Source organism: Cnephaeus nilssonii (assembly GCF_951640355.1).
Source record: "Cnephaeus nilssonii genome assembly, chromosome: X".
NCBI lineage: Eukaryota > Metazoa > Chordata > Mammalia > Chiroptera > Vespertilionidae > Cnephaeus > Cnephaeus nilssonii.
The window spans coordinates 116,556,689-116,576,052 of NC_137071.1; the positions used below are offsets into that span (position 1 = coordinate 116,556,689).

Sequence of the window (19,364 nt, forward strand, 5' to 3'; positions counted from 1 at the left end):
GCTTGGGTCGCCAGGGGGCATGGCCAGCCTGCAAACCACCACAGGCCCCTCGCCCAGGCCGCCCCACGCCCCAAGGGAACCCACACCCTGATCCAGGACACCCTTCGGGGCAAACCAGCTGGCCCCCACCCATGCACCAGGCCTCTATCCTATCTAATAAAAGAGTAATATGCAGATTGACCATCACTCCAACACACAAGATCAAGATAGCTGTCCCCATATGGTCAAAGATCCTGCCCCCATGTGGACACAAGATGGCCACCACAAGATGGCCAGCAGGGGAAGACATTTGGGAGGGACCAGGCCTGCAAGGGAGGGTAGTTGGGGGCAATCAAGCCTGCAGGGGAGGGCAGTTAGGGGTGACCAGGTCGGCAGAGGAGGGAAGTTGGGGGCAAACAGGCTGGCAGGGGAGCAGTTAGACATCAATCAGGCTGGCAGGGCAAGTGGTTAGGGGGTGATCAGGCTGGCAGGCAGAAGCGGTTAGGGGCAATCAGGAAGGCAGGCAGGTGAGCAGTTGGGAGCCAGCAGTCCTGGATTGTGAGAGGGATGTCCCACTGCATTTATCCAAGTCTCATTGAATTTATTTCTATTTCTCCTCAATCAAAGCAGTGGGACATCCCTACATGGGCAGTGGGACATCCCTTGAGTGGTCCCAGATTGGAGAGGGTGCAGGCTGGGCTGAGGGACACCCCCCCCCCATGCACGAATTTCGTGCACTGGGCCTCTAGTTATTTATAATAGTCAAAAGGTGTAAAAAACCAAGGTGTCCATTAAAAGATGAATGAATAAGCAAAATGTGATACATATATACAATGATATATTAATTCAGCCATAAAAATGAATGAGTTTCTGACATACACTACAATATGGATGAACTCTGAAGACATTGTGCTAAGTGAAATAAGCCAGAAACAAAAAGACAAATATTGCATGATTCCATAGAGATTCATAGAGATGAAAAGTACAGTAGTGGTTACCAGTGGTGGGGGAATGGAAAGTTATTGATTGTTATGGAGTTTCTCTTTTCAGTTATGAAAATATTTTGAAAATAAACAGTGGTGGGGTTGCACAACATTGTTAATGTAATTAATGCTATGAATTATGTACTTAAAATGGTTAAAATGGAAAATTTTGTTATATCTATTTTATTATAATTTAAAATTTTTAACAATGTCATAAATTAAATCCACTGAATTGTATATTTTAAGTGAGTAAATTTTATGGTACGTGAATTGTACCTCAACCAGACTGTTTTTAAAATTTATAGCAGAGACAACATTATCTTGAAAGCCAAGTTTTAGATTAAAGTCAGGCTTTTTGAGAAAAAAGAAGGTTTTTGAATTTCAAAATTCTAAAGTATACAAGGGAAATATGAAGTTTATTCCACACTCAATAAAATGGAAATCAGATAGATAAAAAGCCAGACTAACTACCCTTGGATAAAAGTTGAGGAAGAGAGAAGTAAAAGAGAAGCCAGACATGGCTCTCCACATGGGGGAGGGATGATGGGACTACTAGCTTTTTGAGGACCCCAGGGTAGAAACACTTCCCAGAGTATAGCATAGAGAAGATGAATCTAAGAGAATAGCCCACATTTGGTTTAGTGCTGGTGTGATAGAATAGCAATGGCTACATGAGGTCTCTAGGAGAAGTCTGAGTGTCCCCAGACTGGTAGAAGGAGAGAAACTGACTCTTCCAGCAGCCATATAATGGTAGCAGAGAAGGAGGGAGGGAGGGAAAATAGAAGGGAGGGAGAGAGAGAGAGAGAATGAATGAGAATACATGTGTCAGAATAAATACAGGGTCAGGCCTGCAGAGGTCTTGTGGCCTGGATGTGGGGATGCTGAGGATTTGGATGGTTACATCTCAGTTATTCTAATGTGGAGGGGAAAGACTACTTACTATCTAAGCAGTGGATATCTGGAAGTGATTATGATGGTGTGGGGTTAGATGGCTTCCCCTGATGCCATGATACCACACAAACTTCCTAGAACTTAGATGTCATCCTAGTGAGGATGGAGTGAAAAATCCTGAAATGACTAGGAAATTACTAAATTTGCCTGAATTTATCTGATTTATCTTTTCTGCCATGTGGCAAAAATGGGGTGCCAGTTATGTTTTTGCAAAATGGAGTTAGTCACGGCGTGAATCATTAGGGGCTTCTGGACTATGAAAACTTTTTAAGGATTAACCTTACGACTTCTTATTTTCTGACTTGGAAAAATTTCCTAATTAGTCCTAATGTATCTTTTAAGCCATAGGGTACTACAGTTTAGCAAGTATCCTTGGGTCATTTAAAGAATGGAGGACTTATAGATTTCACTAGTGATCACTAAGAGGAATATAGGCCAAAAATCTGAGTCATTCTTGGTTCTTCCCTTTTGCTCACAAATGTTATTTGAACCATCAGCAAATTCTGTGACTTTACTTCCAAAATATATCCTAAATCTGACCACTTTACACAATCTTCATCACTATAAGTCAGTTATATAACCTAGTTATATGAAGAATCGCATTCTTCAGCCACGCTGGTCTTTTCCTATATTTTAAACATATCAGGATTGTTCCTACCCCAGAACCTTGACACTTGTTATTTCTTTTGTTTGGAACTCTTCCATCAGATTTCCACATGGCTATCTCTTCTTGTTATTCAGGTCTCTAATAAAATGTTACCTCCTTAAAGAGGCTTTCCCTCCCAAACTTCTAGTTAAAACAGTGCTCTCGCCCTAGCTGGTTTGGCTCCATGGATAGAGCATTGGCCTATGGACTGAAAGGTTCCAGGTTCGATTCTGGTCAAGGGTACATGCCCGGGTTGCGGGCTCAATCCCCTGTAGGGGGTGTGCAAGAGGCAACCGATCAATGATTCTCTCTCATCATTGATGTTTCTATCTCTCTCCCTCTCTCTTCCTCTCTGAAATCAATAAAAAATATTAAAAACAAACAAACAAAAGAAACAGTGCTCTCTAACTCTGTCATTATCATAATATCCTATATTACTTATTGGTATCTGAAATTATTTGATACATGTATTTGTTTACATGCTGATTATTTGTCTCCTTCTAACAGAATGCCAGCTCTTTGAAGGAAGAGATTCTGTCATGTTTCCCCTATTGTATCTCGGGTGCCTAACTTGGTATGTTGGACATGAATATTTATTTACCTACATGAATATTTTATTTAATTAAAAATGTAGAAAATGAATCTGACCACAGAACAGTACCTAGTAACCTTTTTGAAAAACAAAACAAAACAAAACAAAACTCATATCAATGTTTTGCTTGTGTAAATTGCCTTTTCCTTTCAAAGTGGACTGCACCAAGCATTCCAGGTAATTGAATGTTCTTGTTGAGTTTCAGTAAATTGAAATTTTACTTGATCCTTATGGTCAAGATTTTAGACTTCTGCATGGAGATGAAGGAGAATCCTATATCATAAAAAGCTAATATGCAAATCGATCAAATGGCTGAATGACCGGTTGCTATGATGTGCATTGACCAATAGGGGGCAGGCGCTCAATGCAGGCGCTGCCTCCTGGTGGTCAGTATGCTCCCACAGACGCTCAATGCAGGAGCTGCCTCCTGGTGGTCAGTGCGCTGCTCAGCCAGAAGCTGGGCTCACAGGCTGGTGAGCACAGTGGCGGTGGCAGGAGCCTCTCCTGCCCCTGGGGCAGTGCTAAGGATGTACAACTGCCAGCTTAGGCCTGCTTGGACATCCTTCGAGGGTTTCCGGCCTGCAAGAGGGAGCAGGCTGGGCTGAGGGACCCCCCTGAGTGCACGAATTTCATGCACTGGGCCTCTAGTTGTAAATAATTAACTTGCTCAAGCTTGTCAGGTGAACACAAGGAAAGTTTAATTGAACAGATGGGCCCCATTCCTCTAACTGGAAGGCTATTAGGTGATTTGACTTTGTCAGATAAGAAAGTGAGATCCTGAGATGAGTTCCTCTAGGGAAGAGAGTGTCAGAGTTCTCACAAAGATATGAAAATTCTGTTATTTACCTTGGTGTTGTCTAAGAGAGTTGGCAGCCTCAAAGAGAATGAAAACTTAACCCCCTTAGGCTTTCTGGGTTGTAAAATGCTCTCTGTAAGCAAGTAGGTTATCTGGGAGGATTAACAGAAACGGGCTAATGAAATCCATATGGTTGGTTAGTTCTTGGCAGATGGCCTGCATGCCACTTTGGAAGCACCTAAAGTTTCTAGATGGCCTTCAAGAGCAGCTCTAAGTTTTGCATGTTGAAATTGTTGAACCTGCAGGTCACAAAAAAATGGCTAAAGATGGACTGATTGACTAGGAGATGAGGTAAGAAGAATAAAGGAGGATATAAATGAGCTTCCTCTCTCCTCCAAAGCCAGAAAATGCCCCCCCACTCTCTTTCACTGAATCAGCAGAGATTATTTTATTTTATTTTTTAGTATTACTCCTCCCTCACATCTCCACAGAGCCTTGTCTGGACAGTTTATGTTTTAATTGCGCTATTGCGAGGCTCTTTTCCTAAAGTCTGCTGGGATTTGAAGCCTTTATGCTTTCAAAGAACTTTCTGTGATATTATCCTCTTACCAACCCCATAAAGAAGGTAGAATAGAGAATATTCCCCTTAACAGATGAGGAAACAGACCAAATGCTCCTTACCCAAAGAAAAACAAGAAAGTTATCATTGGTTGTTGAATAGAAATCATTTTCTTGTTCTTTCCAGTTTTATCCACACTGTGACATAACGCTTGGCATATCAGAAACTTTAACAACCCTAAAGTTTCCACCAAAAAACTACTAAAACTGAGAAGTAAATTCAGTAAATTGACAGGGTACAGAAATTGATTGCATTTTAATACACCAATAATGAATTATCAGAAAGAGAACCTAGGAAAACAAACTCATTTACAGTTACATAAAAAAAACAAAAACCCACACACACCTAGGGCTCTGGCCAGTGTGCTCAGTTGGTTGAGTGTCATCCCGTGCACTGAAAGTTTGTTGGTTTGATTCCTGGTCACAGCACATACCCAGATTGCAGGCTCAGTCCCCGGTTGGGGTATGTGCGAGAGGTAGCCTATCAATGTTTCTCTCTCACATTGATGTTGTTCTCTCTCTCTCTCCCCCCTCTCCTCCCCCCTCCCCCTCTCTCTTTTTCTCCCTCTTCTTTCCTCTCTCTGAAATCAATATAAACCATAAAAAACAGCTAGGAATAAATGTAGCCAATGAGGTAAAATACCTGTACTCAGAAAATTATAAGACGCTGAAGAAAAAAATTGAAGAAGATATAAATAAATGGAACATATACATGCTCATAGATGGGAAGAATTAGCATCATTAAAATGTTCATATTACCCAAAGCAATCTATAGATTCAATGCAATTCCTATCAAAATACCAATGGCGTTTTTCACAAAAATATCTAAAATTATACATGGAACCACAAAAGACCCCCAAATAGCCTCAGCAAAGGAAATCATTAACAAAATGAAAAGACAACCGACTGAATGGAAGAAAATATTCATCAATGATACATATTGATGACAAGGTTAGTACTCAAAATTTATTGAAAAACCTCATACAGCTCAACACCAAAAACCACACAAACAATCCAATTTAAAAATGGTCAAAGGACCTGAATAGAAACTTCTCCAAAGAGGATATACACATGGCCAAAAGACATAGGAAAAGATGCTCAACTAATCATCAGAGAAATTCAAATTAAAACCACAATGAGATATCACCTCACACCTGTCAGAATGGCTATCATCAATAAATCAACAAACAACAAGTGTTGGTGAGGATTTGGACAAAAGGGAACCTTTGCACTACTGTTTGGAATACAGATTGGTGCAGCCACTATGAAAAGCAGTGTGGAGTTTCCTCAAAAAAAGTAAAAATGGAATTGCCTTATGACCCAGCAATTTCACTTCTGGGTATATATCCAATGAAGTACAAAATACTAATTTGAAAAGATATATGCGACCCTATATTTATTGCATCAGTATTTACAATAGCCAAGCTATCAAAACAACCCAAGTGCCCATCAATAGATGAGTGGATAAAATATTGGTGGAACAATCATTAAAATGTCCATACTACCCAAAGCAATGTACAGATTCAATGCACTTCCCATTAAAATACCAACAGCATATTTCACAGACCTAGAAAGAACTCTCCAAAAATTCATCTGGAATAAAAAAAGACCCCGAATAGCCATAGCAATCCTGAGAAAGAAGAATAAAGTAGGAGGGATCTCAATACCAGACATCAAGATGTATTACAAAGCCACAGTTCTCAAAACAGCCTGGTACTGGCACAAGAACAGACATATAGATCAATGGAACAGAATAGAGAATCCAGATATCGACCCAAACCACTATGCTCAATTAATATATATTTTTTATTTTTATTTTTTTTGTATTGTTCCTGTTCTTTTTTTTCCTTTTTTTAAAATTTCTTTATTGATTAAGGTGTCACATATTTGTCCTCATCCCCCCATTCCCATCCCACACCCCTACCCACGGATGCCCCAACCCCCTGTTGAACTTAACCATTGGTTAGGCTCATATGCGTGCACACAAGACCTTTGGTTGATCTCTCCCCCCTCCCCCCACCCTCCCCTATCCTCCCTCTGAGGCCCGATAGTCCGATCAATGCCTCCTTGTTTCTGGTTCTGTTGTTGTTCATCAGTCTATGTTGTTCATCATTTCCCCTAGATGAGCGAAATCATGTGTCACTAGAGATATACTTATAAGAACTGAATGTGAGACGAGCATTAATAGTTATGCTGACAGGCAAATGAATCAGTCTGTAGTGAGTTTCTTTCTGGACCAACAGTTCTTTTGAGACCCAATTTCAATGTCCAACAGTTCCTTATGAGTACATGTCGGCACTGACCCCTCAGCTCTGGATGGTGGACAAATGGTGGTAATGCAGGTACGACTCCCTCTGGTTTGGTCTCGGCGGGACCCAGGGGCACGGCTTCACCCAGACCCAGGGGCATGTGGCTTCACCCGGACCCAGGACCCAGCCTCACCCGGATCCAGGGCACACGGCCTCACCCGGACCCGGGATCCAGCTTCACCCGCTCAATTAATATTTGACAAAGGAGGCATGAACATACAATGGAGTCAAGAAGCAAGGAGGCATGGATCAGACTGTCGGGCCTCAGGGGGAGGGTAGGGAAGGGTGGGGGTAAAGGGGAGAGATCAACCAAAGGACTTGTGTGCAAGCATATGAGCCTAACCAGCGGTTAAGGACAACAGGGGGGTGGGAGCATGTCTGGGGAGGGGTGTGGGATGGGAATAGGGGGATGAGGACAAATATGTGATACCTTAATCAATAAAGAAATTAAAAAAAGACAGTCTTTTCAATAAATGGTGTTGGGAAAATTGGACAGATACATGCAAAAAAATGAAACTAGATCACCAACTTACACCATACACAAAAATCAACTCAAAATGGATACAGGACTTAAACTTAAGACGGGAAACCATTAAAATACTAGAGGAATCCACAGGCAATAAAATCTCAGACATATGCCAAAAGAACTTCTTCACTGACACTGCCCCTAGGGCAATGGAAGCTAAAGAGAAAATTAACAAATGGGACTACATCAAAATAAAAAGCTTTTTTTACAGCAAAAGAAACCATCAACAAAACAACAAGAAAGCCCACTCTATTGGAGAACATATTTGCAAATGCTATCACTGATAAAGGTTTAATCTCCAACATCTACAGGCAGCTTATGCAACTTAATAAGAGGAAGATAAATGATCCAATAAAAAAATGGGCAACGGACCTAAACAGAATATTTTCAAAAGAAGACAGAAGGAAGGCCAAGAGACACATGAAAACATGCTCAAAGTCACTTATTATCCAAGAGATGCAAATCAAAACAACAATGAGGTACCATCTCACACCTGTCAGAATGGCTATCATCAACAAATCAACAAACAACAAGTGTTGGCGAGGATGCGGAGAAAAAGGAACCCTCGTGCACTGCTGGTGGGAATGCAGACTGGTGCAGCCACTGTGGAGAACAGTATGGAGTTTCCTCAAAAAACTGAAAATGGAACTCCCATTTGACCCAGTAATCCCACTCCTGGGAATATATCCGAAGAAACTAGAAACACCAATCAGAAAGGATATATGCACCCCTATGTTCATAGCAGCACAATTTACAATAGCTAAGATTTGGAAACAGCCTAGGTGCCCGTCAGCAGATGACTGGATCAGAAAACTGTGGTACATCTACACAATGGAATATTATGCTGCCATAAAAAAGAAGGAATTCTCATCATTTGCAGCAACCTGGATGGAATTTTGGAGAATATTATACTAAGTGAAATAAGCCAGTCAATGAAAGAAAAATACCACATGATCTCACTCATTTATGGATAATAAAGAACATTATAAACTGATGAACAAAAATATAGATACAGAGACAGTAAAGCATCAAACAGACTGTCAAATTACAGGGGGAAGGTTAGGGAGAGGTAGGGGAGATAAGAGATCAACCGAAGGACTTGTATGCATGCATATAAGCATAACCAATGGACACAAAACTCTGGGGGGTGAGGACATGTATGGGTGTGAGGTGGGGGGGACAATGGTAAGATATGTACACATATAATACCTAAATAAAAAAAAGTGGAAAAAATTGGTGGGACATATATACAATGGAATATAATTCAGCCATGAAAAATTGATAATCTTACTATTTGCGACCACATGGATAGATCTAGAGGGTATTATGCCAAGTGCAATAAGGCAGAGAAAGACAAATGCCATGTGATTTCACTTTGATATTGAATGTAAAGAACAAAATAGATGAACAAACAAAATAAGAACAGACATAGATGCAGAGAACAAATTGATGGTTGATAAAGGGGATGGGAGTTAGAGGGCTGAGTGAAAAGGTGAAGGGGTTGAAAAGTACAAATTGGTATTATAAAATAGTCATGGGGATGTAAAATACAGCAAAGGAAATGTAGTCAATAATATTGTAATAACTATGCTAGGCGGGTACTTGAAATATTGAGGGACCATTTTGTGAAGTACATGATTGTTTAACCACTATGCTGTACATCTGAAACTAATCTACACTAATAAAAGGGAAACATTAACCATCACTCCGCTACACCCACCAGCAAATCAGGAGCGAGTATGCAAATTACCCAACAAAGATGGCAGCAGCCATGGAGCTGGAGTGAGCAGGAGGCTTGGGTTGCCCCCGGCAATGGAGGAAGCCAAGCTTCCCGCCCACCCTGGCCGGCCCTGGCCTCTGCTCAAGGCTACAAAGTTTCAATTATAGAAGATAAATAAATCCCAGATACCTGCTTCCTGCAGGCCCTGGCCTCCACTCAAGGAGGCGCTGGAAAAAAAAAAAAGAAAAGAAAAGAAAAAAAGGAGGGGCTGGGAGCTTGGGTTGCCAGAGGGCATGGCCAGCCTAAAAACGGCCATCAGCCCCTCACCCAGGCTGGCCAGGCACCCCAGCGGGATCCCCCCACCCTGAAGGGGCTGTGACCAGCCTGAAAACAGCCCTCAGCCCCTCACCCAGGCTAGCCACACCCCCATGGGGTGAGGGTCCCCGCTGGGGGGCTTGGCCAGCTTGCAAACAGCCATCAGCCCCTCACCCAGGCTGGCCAGGCACCCCAGTGGGGACCCCCACCCTGAAGGGGGTGTGGCTAGCCTGAAAATGGCCCTCAGCCCCTCACCCAGGCTGGCCAGGCACCCCAGCGGGACCCCCACTCTGATCTGGGACACCCTTCAGGGCAAACCAGCCAGCCCCCACCCATGCACCAGGCCTCTATCTATACTAATAAAAGGGTAATATGCTAATTAGACTGGGAGACCTTCCAGGAGACCTACTGGACGTTCTTCTGGACAAAGCCATGGTGGCAGGGCTGAGGTAGAGGCGGTTAGAGGCCAAGAGGGGAGGGCAGTTGTGGGTGATCAGGCCAGGATGAGACAGCAGTTGTGGGTGATCAGGCTGGTGGGGGGCCAGGCCATTGAGGGTAAGTAGACCAGCAGGAGGGCCAGTTGGGGGCGAGCAGGCCATCAGTGGGGATCAGTTGGAGGTGATCAGGACAGCAGGGGGGCAGTTTGGAGTGAGCAGGCCAGTGGGGAGGGAAGGTGGGGGCAAGCAGGCTAGCAGGGGGTACAGTTGGGGGCAAGCACACTGGCACAGGGGGCAGTTGGGGGTGATCAGGCTGGCGGGGGGCATTTGGGGGTGAGCAGGCCGGTGGCAGGGGGCAGTTGGGGGCGAGCAGGCCAGCAGGCAGAGTGGTTAGGGGAAATCAGGCAAGCAGGCAGGCAGGTGAGCGGTTAGGAGCCAGCAGTCCCGGATTGTGAGAGGGATGTCCGACTGCTGGTTTAGGCCCGATCCCTGTAAACTGGCAGTAGGACATCCTTCAAGGGGTCCCAGATTGGAGAGGGTGCAGGCTGGGCTAAGGGACACAACCCTCCCCCCCCCATGCACGAATTTCATGCACCGGGCCACTAGTATAAAATAATATTGAATGTCAACTGTAATTGAAAAATAAAATTAAAAAAGAAGTACAAATTGACAGTTACAAAAACAGTCATGGGGATATAAAGTACAGCATAGGGAATATAATCAATAATATTGTAATAACTATGTATGGTGTCAGATGGGGACTAGACTTATCAGGGCTACCACTTTATAAGTTATATAAATGTCTAATCACTATGTTGTACACATGAAACTAATATAATATTGTATGTCAACTGTTAAATGAAAATAAAAATGTCAAAGTCAAATGTGACTGTATTAGGTAGTGGGGTCTTTGGAAGATGATCATGTCATGAGAGTAGAGCAATTATGAATGGGATTATTGTACTGATAAAAGAAACCTCACAGAGCTCCCTAACCACTTTCACCATGTGAGGACCCAGGTAGGAATCAGCAACCTACAACCTTGAAAAGGGTTCTCACTAGAAACAAAACATACTGGCACCCTGAACTTGCACTTTCAGCCTCCAGAATTGTGAGAGATACATTTCTGTTGTTAATAAGCCACCAAGTTTGTGGTGGTTTTTTCCCCGCTTAATTGAAGTATAGTTGAAAATAAAATTTAAAGATATTTAAAGTAAAAAAAAAAATGCTGTCAGCTGATTTCTTTTTTTTTTAAACTTCATTGTTGAAAGTATTACAAATGTCCTCCTTTCCCCTTCGTGACCCCCTCCAAATACATTTTATCATGTTATATTTTTGGTTACTAAGAGTGTATAAAAAATGGATATTGTGTTTTTATTAATGCTTTATTGGAATCTATGGAGAAAAATTTAACCTTTTTTCCTTTTTTCTACTGTATAAAAAGATTACATTAGTAGATGTTATAAAACTGTAAAAAAGAAACTATAATATGCCATGAATAATAGAGGTTTGCTGTGTTTGTGGCATTCACTCTAGTTTTATTGATGTCTTCATTTTCTTTGACTTCTGATCTTGGATCCTTTTGAGGTTTTCAGAGCATAGAAAAATGTCATTTAAAAGTGTGTGCAAATTTCCTTTTCTAATTGATTCATCAGGACAATAAAAATGAAGATCAATCACGAGATGATACAGATTCCTTAACATGTGCTGCACTAGAGGCTTGATTCATGCATAACATCCCATGTTTCTGTGAATATTCATATCAGAAAGGCACTGAGATGGAATGGACAGAGGACCCAATCTGGACTCAGAGCATCAATCTGGGCTCAGAATTCTAGCTCTTCCCCATTAAACTGAGTGACATCAATGCCATCTTGCCTTAGGTGTTTCCTCTCTGAAGTAGGTGTAATAATACCTCTTCTGGTTGCATTGCATGATTGTTGTGTGAACTGGATATGGTAATGTTTGTGAATAGGCATTGAAAAATCGACAGCCTACTAGATTGTGAGCTCCCAAAGTGTAGAGACCATTTTTGTTTTATTCATCCCCTAGCTGACTTTTCTGCTGGGGTTGAGGAGTATCATTAACCCTACTGTTATTCACCATGGAGCAGACCCATAGATTGTCACAGGCTGGGAAGTAACTCTATAGAAATAAACACTGTCAGCTGTCCTGGATGGATGATCATATAGTTCTCTGAGATACCTATATTAAAATTTTGTTTCTGAGAGTTTAATTGGCATACAGTAGTATATAGTTTCAGGTGCACAACATAGTGATTCAACATTTTTATATCTTACTAGAGGCCCGATGCATGAAATTCATGCATGGGGTGTGTGTGTGTGTCCCTCAGCCCAGCCTGCACCCTCTCCAATCTGGAACATCCCTCTCACAATCCAGGACTGCTGGCTCCCAACCGCTTGCCTGCCTGCCTACCTGATTGCCCCTAACCGCTTCTGCCTGACAGCCTGATAACCCCTTAACCACTCCCCTGCCAGCCTGATCAATGCCTAATTGCCCTCCTTTTGATCCGATTGCCTATAACTGCCCTCCCCTGCAGGCCTGGTCACCCTTAACTGCCCTCCCCTGCAGGTCTGGTGGCCCCCAACTGCCCTCCCCTACAGGCCTGGTCGCCCCTAACTGTCCTCCCCTGTAGGCCTGGTTACCCCAACTTCCCTCCCCTGCAGGCCTGGTCGCCCCCAACTGCCCTCCCCTGCTGGCCCAGTCACCCCTAACTTCCTTCCCTTGCCAGACTGGTCCCCCCTAACTGCCCTCCCCTGCCAGCCCGATTGCCCTTAACTGCCCTCTCCTGCCGGCCTGGTCCCCCTCAACTGCCCTCCCCTGCTGGCCTGGTCCCCCCCAACTGCCCTCCCCTGCTGGCCTGGTTGCTCCCAACTGCCCTCCCCTGCAGGCCTGGTCCCCCCCCCAACTGCCCTCCCCTGCAGGCCTGGTCCTCCCCAACTGCCCTCACCTGCAGGCCTGGTTGCCCCTAATTGCCCTCCCCTGCTGGCTTGGTCGCCTCTAACTGCTCTCCTCTGCTGGCCTGGTCACCCCTAACTGCCCTCCCCTGCAGGCCTGGTCCCCCCCAACTTCCCTCTCCTACAGGCCTGGTCCCCCCCCCCCAACTTCCCTCTCTTACAGGCCTGGTCCCCCCCAACTGTCCTCTCCTACAGGCCTTGTCCCTCCCAACTGCCCTCCCCTGCAGGCCTGGTCTCCCCCAACTGCCCTCCCCTGCCGGCCTGGTCACTCCTTACTGCTCTCCCCTGCTGGCCTGATCGGCCCCAACTGCCCTCCTCTGCTGACCTGGTTGCCCCTAACTGCCTTCCCTGCAGGCCTGGTCCTCCCCAACTGGCCTCCCCTGCAAACCTGGTCTCCCCCCACTGTCCTCCCCTGCCGGCCTGGTTGCCCCCAACTGCCCTCCCCTGCTGGCCATCTTGTGGCAGCCATCTTGTGTCCACATGGGGGCAGCCATCTTTGACCACATGGGTGTGGCCATCTTGTGTGTTGGAGTGATGGTCAATTTGCATATAACCTCTTTTTTATAGGATGATGTGATCACCACACTAAGTCTAGTAACCATCTCTCACCATGCCAATATTTTAAGTCAACCTATCCCCCAAAATAACCTATAAATATGGTGAAAAAGCCTGTCTAGATATTTTCATATGAGTTGACAAAAAACAAAAATTTAATTTTGTTTATAGAGATGGATCCTCAGTGCTTAGCCTGAAGCATGGCACATAGACCATACTAAAAAAAAGAGTTATTGAAAGAGTGATAAATAAATAATGAATAAAAATACCTCAGGCATTATTATTAACCTGCCTTTGTTTTCATATTTTCTCCTTTCTTTTAGGTGTGTTGTCAGTTGTGTGTATAGTTGTCAGGTCAACCTCACTCTTGGAAATTGTTGCCTGAAAAAAACACCTATGGAACCATAGATCACTGGGTGCTGAGGGCTAGGAAAGGCCAACAGCTGTCTAACTATACCTTTCCTGCTTCCAGAGGCCTGTTTGGCCAGACCTCAGCATCCCTTTCCTTGTACCTGCCTCTCCACCTCCAGTCTTGACTTATAAGGTCTATGATTCTTGCTAGGTAAAGTTGTATATGACATAAGAAAGTAAGATTTTTTTGATAAGGTGGCATCAAAACGTCTATGTAAACATTAAGGGGGAGAGATCAACCAAAGGACTTGTATGCATGCATATAAGCCTAACCAATGGACACAGACAACAGGGGGGTGAGGGCATCAGTGGGGGGTGGGGGTTGATGGGGGGATAAGGACACATGTAATACCTAAATCAATAAATAAATTAAAAAAAGAAAGACACATTTTTCTTTTTAAAATTGCCAAATAGTATGTCTCTGACATATTATTCCTTGGTGTCAGCTTGTCTCTTATTGTTGCTAGTATTTGGTTTGAATGTGTCTTCAAACATTTGGCCACATCATATGTGTCTTCAAACCAATTAAATTTGTTTGCAGTTGTCCAGGTATATTGTCTGTCAAGATCTCAAATTCATCATAGTGCTTGGTGAGAAATTTTTTAACAAAAGGATTTTTATAGTTCAGGGGTAAAGGTCTGTTGTATATATAGCTCAGTTGTAATAAAGCTTTAAGGCAGGGGTCCTCAAACTTTTTAAACAGGGGGCCAGTTCACTGTCCCTCAGAACATTGGAGGGCCAGACTATAGTTTAAAAAAAACTATGAACAAATTCCTATGCACACTGCACATATCTTATTTTGAAGTAAAAAAACAAAACGGCAAAAACACCCACATGTGGCCCGCGGGCCGTAGTTTGAGGACGCCTGCTTTAAGGTCATGTCAAAATGTCAATATACTCAGCATAGGTACATTTGTGGGGAGATTTTCCTCCTTTTCCCATATTATTAAAAAGCCCTGTAATAGATAACCAATAAATATTAAAATGTGGACTCCAATTAAAAATGCTTGTGTGTGTGTACGTATGTGTGTGTATAAGAGAGATTATGAATGTGTAAGCAGTATCTGAATACTTTTAGTAGGGACTAGTTCCCAAATCACTTTGGGAGGGCTCTTCTTTTTGCTGCCTGAATTAAAAAAAATTAAAATGACCAATGACAACAGTAACAGTTAAAGTCTAGTGTCGAAACAAAAACATTCTCCATGAGTAATTCATCTGTGCTTCCTGGGGCTTACAATGCTGTAACTCAGAAGACAGGACAGTCCCCCTGATGGTTTCCAGACAAAGTTTAATTCTTCTGTCCTGTCTAGAGCCCTAGAGTGCCACTCCTCTCCTTTTATGTTTGTTTTCTTAAACTGGTTTAAATTAGTATTAAACATTTCATAAAAGAAACAAACAACCTTCTTTTATCCCCTGAACTATCTTCAATGTGGAAAAGAAATCAAGCATTGTAGTTGTTTTCTAATATTTCTAGGGGTTTGAAGGCAGGGAGAATTTTTAAATTGCTTTTTCTCCCAGTGCTACTTTTTAACACAAATCTGCATCAGGTTAAATTTCCAAAACCTAGTAGAGAATGATTATTTCAGTGCAGCTTTCCAAATCATAGTGGCATTTCTCTGGGCAATGACAATAAAGCTGTCGATTTGTTTTTTAGCCTGGCGTGCCTCCACTTTTGGTTGGGACATTTAGTTTTGGAGCTGCTGTCTAAGGAAATCAGTTTTCAAGTCAAGGGTTGTTGGTAATATTTCAGACTAGAGGCCCGATGCACGAAATTCGTGCATGGGGGTGTAGGGGGGGGGTGTCCCTCAGCCCTGTCTTGGCCTGCAAAGACGCCAGCATCCCTCACCCCAGCCTCTAGCCAGAGGTTCCCCCCCTCCTTCTGCACAGCCTCTGGGAAGATACTTGTCCTGGGGCCTCCTCAGGGCCCTGGCCCACGACGCCCTGCAGTTCGGGTACTCAGGGGCTTGGGCTTTCAGGTCTGGCTTCCTCATCTGGCATGGTAAGCATCAGCTGCCATGGGAGCCTTGCTTTAGGAGTCACCCTCATGGACCATACTACTTGCGAGTGTGTGTGTGTGTGTGTGTGTGTGTGTGTGTGTGTGTGTGTGTGTGTGTATGTGTCAGGGGGTGGCCTCAGTGCCAGTGATTTGATGTCTGTAGCATGCCCGCTGACACCCACCACTGTGGCGCAACACTGGTCCCGTCTGGACTGTTGGCAGGGGGCTTCCAGTCTGCGACTGGGGCTGATGGGCTGCGACTGGGGGCTGCAGGTGGAGGACCCCGGCACCCATAGGGCTGTCAGCATCAGGAACTGGAAAGATCCATTTTTCTGATTCCTCCCCTGCTGCGTGGATGCTGAGCTCTGGGCCCCAAAGGCCCGTTCACTCCCGCCACACGGTCAGCCAGGGCGGGGGCACGTGCGCATGGCTCCAGAGGCCCGTTTACTCCCGCCGCACGGCCCGCTGGGCTGCAGCACAGCCATGGTGCAGATGCTGAGCTCGCGCCGCTGCTGGCGATGTGAGCTCAGCGTCCTGCTGGCCCCATTTGGTCCCTGCTCAGCAGCCGATCGCGAGTCCCTGCCCCCCGCTCCTCCCACCGGCCCAATCGGCTACCCCGGTCACCCCAAGTCCCGCCTCCCCATGCCTCCCAGCCCAATTGCAGGCATAGCGGAGGTACGGTCAATTTGCATATTACCGTTTTATTATGTAGGAGGATGTCTCTTTCAGCTGCTCCCTCCCTCCATGCCTTTCCTGTAGGAACAGGTCCCTCTGTGCCAGTGACTTTATGTGATTTTTATGATAAGAGCTAAGGATAGCTCAGAAAATGAGAGAAACAAAGGAATCATTTAAAAATACCATCATTTTAATGGCCGACTTACCCAGGATGAGTAAAAATGTCTGCAGGGCAATTATAAAGGAATTTTATTTTATTTATTTCTCTCTCTTAGTGGAATAACTAGAGGGCTGGCCCCAGGCTGTTTTATGGTATTGCTATTTGATCCCTGTGGTTTTAGTATGGAGTGAAAATGGAAAGAAATGAGCTCATGTAATGTTTGTAAATGTTGCATCGGATCTTGTTTTATCCTCTAAAGTTCAGAAAGCATGCAATCAGAGGTTCCCAAGTTTTTCATGTGTGGAGGAGTTACTGTTCTTAAACTTGCTTTGAGATTATTGAAGGTTGAGAGGGAAGTGACATGTTATGGCAGTTAAGTCCCTAAGAGATGATGTGTTCTTGCTGGCTGTCTTCTCTGATCTATGGGGCTAAGGAGGGTGTAGTGGAGGATACAAAGAGGACAAGTGGCTTAGAGACCAATTGGTTGGGCCCCCAGTATTATATGAATACCAAGCTTACCCTTTGTTAGTTTTACATAACATTTTAGTGCAAGCAAACTAAAGAGTTGAATTTTCTATACTGCTCACTTCTGCTCTTAGATCATCAACCTTTGTGTGCTGCCCTGAAGAACTTTCCTACAGAGTCCCAATGCTGTCACCAGCAACCATTTGGGGAAAAAGAAAAAGTGGCAGGTGCTGGAATTAGAAAATGCTTTGCACTTCCTTATATAACTAGAAATATCCACCTCCTTCTCTAGATTTTCAAAACAGCTCCATTTCCAAACAAATTATTCATTTGCTGTAAAGGTCACTAGGAATTGGTGAGCGTTAGAAACTGCAAACCAATTAGAATGTGGCAATAGCTTTGTTCAGAATTAAATGTTGATTCAAATGGACTCCAGTAATGTCATGCTCTTTAATGAAACTATCATTTCATGGATTAGTAGATGCTTTCCTGGTTTTTGAGAATGACACAAAGTGCACGGGGGGTGGGGTCTGGGCATGGGGACAATGACTATTTGGTCACACTTTCAAGCCTTTGTACTAATAAATCTTCCCAGAGAGACTCTTTTGCCTGCAATAAGAATGAATGCTTTTGAAAGCTTAATGGGAATTGATGTCATCTATTGATTACCATTTAAAGCACACCTTCCTAATTTCTAATCATTGTTAAAGGAAAAGTGCTTTCCAGTGGAACAAGTATGTCTTATCAGAGGGTCTAAGTCTGGTGGTCTGGTGTCTTGATAGCCTAAGATCAGGGGTCCTCAAACTATGGCCCATGGGCCACATGTGGCCCGCCGAGGACATTTATTCGGCCCGCCGGGTGTTTTTGCCGCCACTGCCTGTCCTGCTTAGCAGCCGACTTAGCAGTGTGCATAGGAATTTGTTCATAGTTTTTTTTTTTTAAACTATAGTCCGGCCCTCCAACGGTCTGAGGGACAGTGAACTGGTCCCCTGTTTAAAAATTTTGAGGACCCCTGGCCTAAGTGGTCAATTACTTCATATAGCATCTTGAAGCCTATTGGATGGTGAATGCAAGCTCTGTTGAAGTTGATACCAAACCAGATTTCCATGGAGATTATGTGCTGACTACTCAGCAGATGGAAATCCCTGGCTTTCTGCCCTGAAATGTGTGAGTGATTTCATGGGGACAGGGAGTTATTCCCAGAGAAGCTTCTAGGACTGCCATAGTAATGAGGGTCAAGGCCAGGTTAGTTCCAGAGGGTCTTTGTATTATTTTGATGCTTCCAATACTGGGCCTCTCTCCCTGGTTGGGGATTATGACCTACTCAGTCAACAGTGGTAGAAGTGTAAAGGGTATTCAGAGCCAATGAGAATTCTGGAAGGTTTTCAGAACTAACCCTTTTTTCTCCAGGGAATAAAAAACAGTTTTTAGTTAATTGCCATAACTCCAAGGAACATACTCCCTCTGGTTTCCCATGAAATAATTGGACCAGTCTCATGATAATACATGTAAAAATATATTTATTTCTAATTTCTTAAAACAAGCTGGTTTATAACCAACATCTGTTTACTCTGGACATTTGAGGAAAAGCCAGTAACTATACCTGCCATCCAATAACTTGATTATTGGTTGGCGAGAGTGACTAAATGCTTCCTCTTTACCTACTACACAGGTGGCTTCTGGATCATTGCTATAACCAGTTGCAGTGATTACAGTAGTAGGCAGTGGTAACATGTAAAATGGGTTCATTTCTTTTTTCAAATATTGTTTTATTGATTTCAGAGAGGAAGGGAGAGAGAGAGAGAGAGATAGAAACATCAATGATGAAAGAGAATCACTAATTGGCTGCCTCCTGCACGCCCCACACTGGGGATCAAGCCCACAACCCAGGCATGTGCCCTGACCGAAAATTGAGCGGTAACCTCCTGGTTCATAGGTTGACACTCAACCACTGAGCCACGCTGGTCGGGCTAGAATGGTTTCATTTTCTAATCAACCACCATATTTTCCTGGTTGGGGCAACTGAAAAAATATTTGAGTTCTTATACAGTCCATTGGTAGCCTTTCTTATAGTCCAGTTGCTACAGAACAAGGATCTTGATAATTTATGTAAAAGTGGTTTGTCTATCACATTATCCTTAATAATTTTCTGCCTCCATCTCCTTTAATCTTTTCTCTTGATAGTGTTTATGTAACTCTTTCTAGTGAACAATTTACTATTTCCTCACCAAGAGTTGGCCTCCAGGGAAGGA

General features: G+C 43.8%; 1 protein-coding gene across 1 annotated transcript in view; it reads right to left on the bottom strand.

Annotated features, from left to right (window-relative positions):
• The window catches only part of GRIA3 (glutamate ionotropic receptor AMPA type subunit 3), a 373,784-nt gene that overhangs the window by 46,645 nt on the left and 307,775 nt on the right, over positions 1-19,364 (bottom strand). The window lies entirely within an intron of this gene.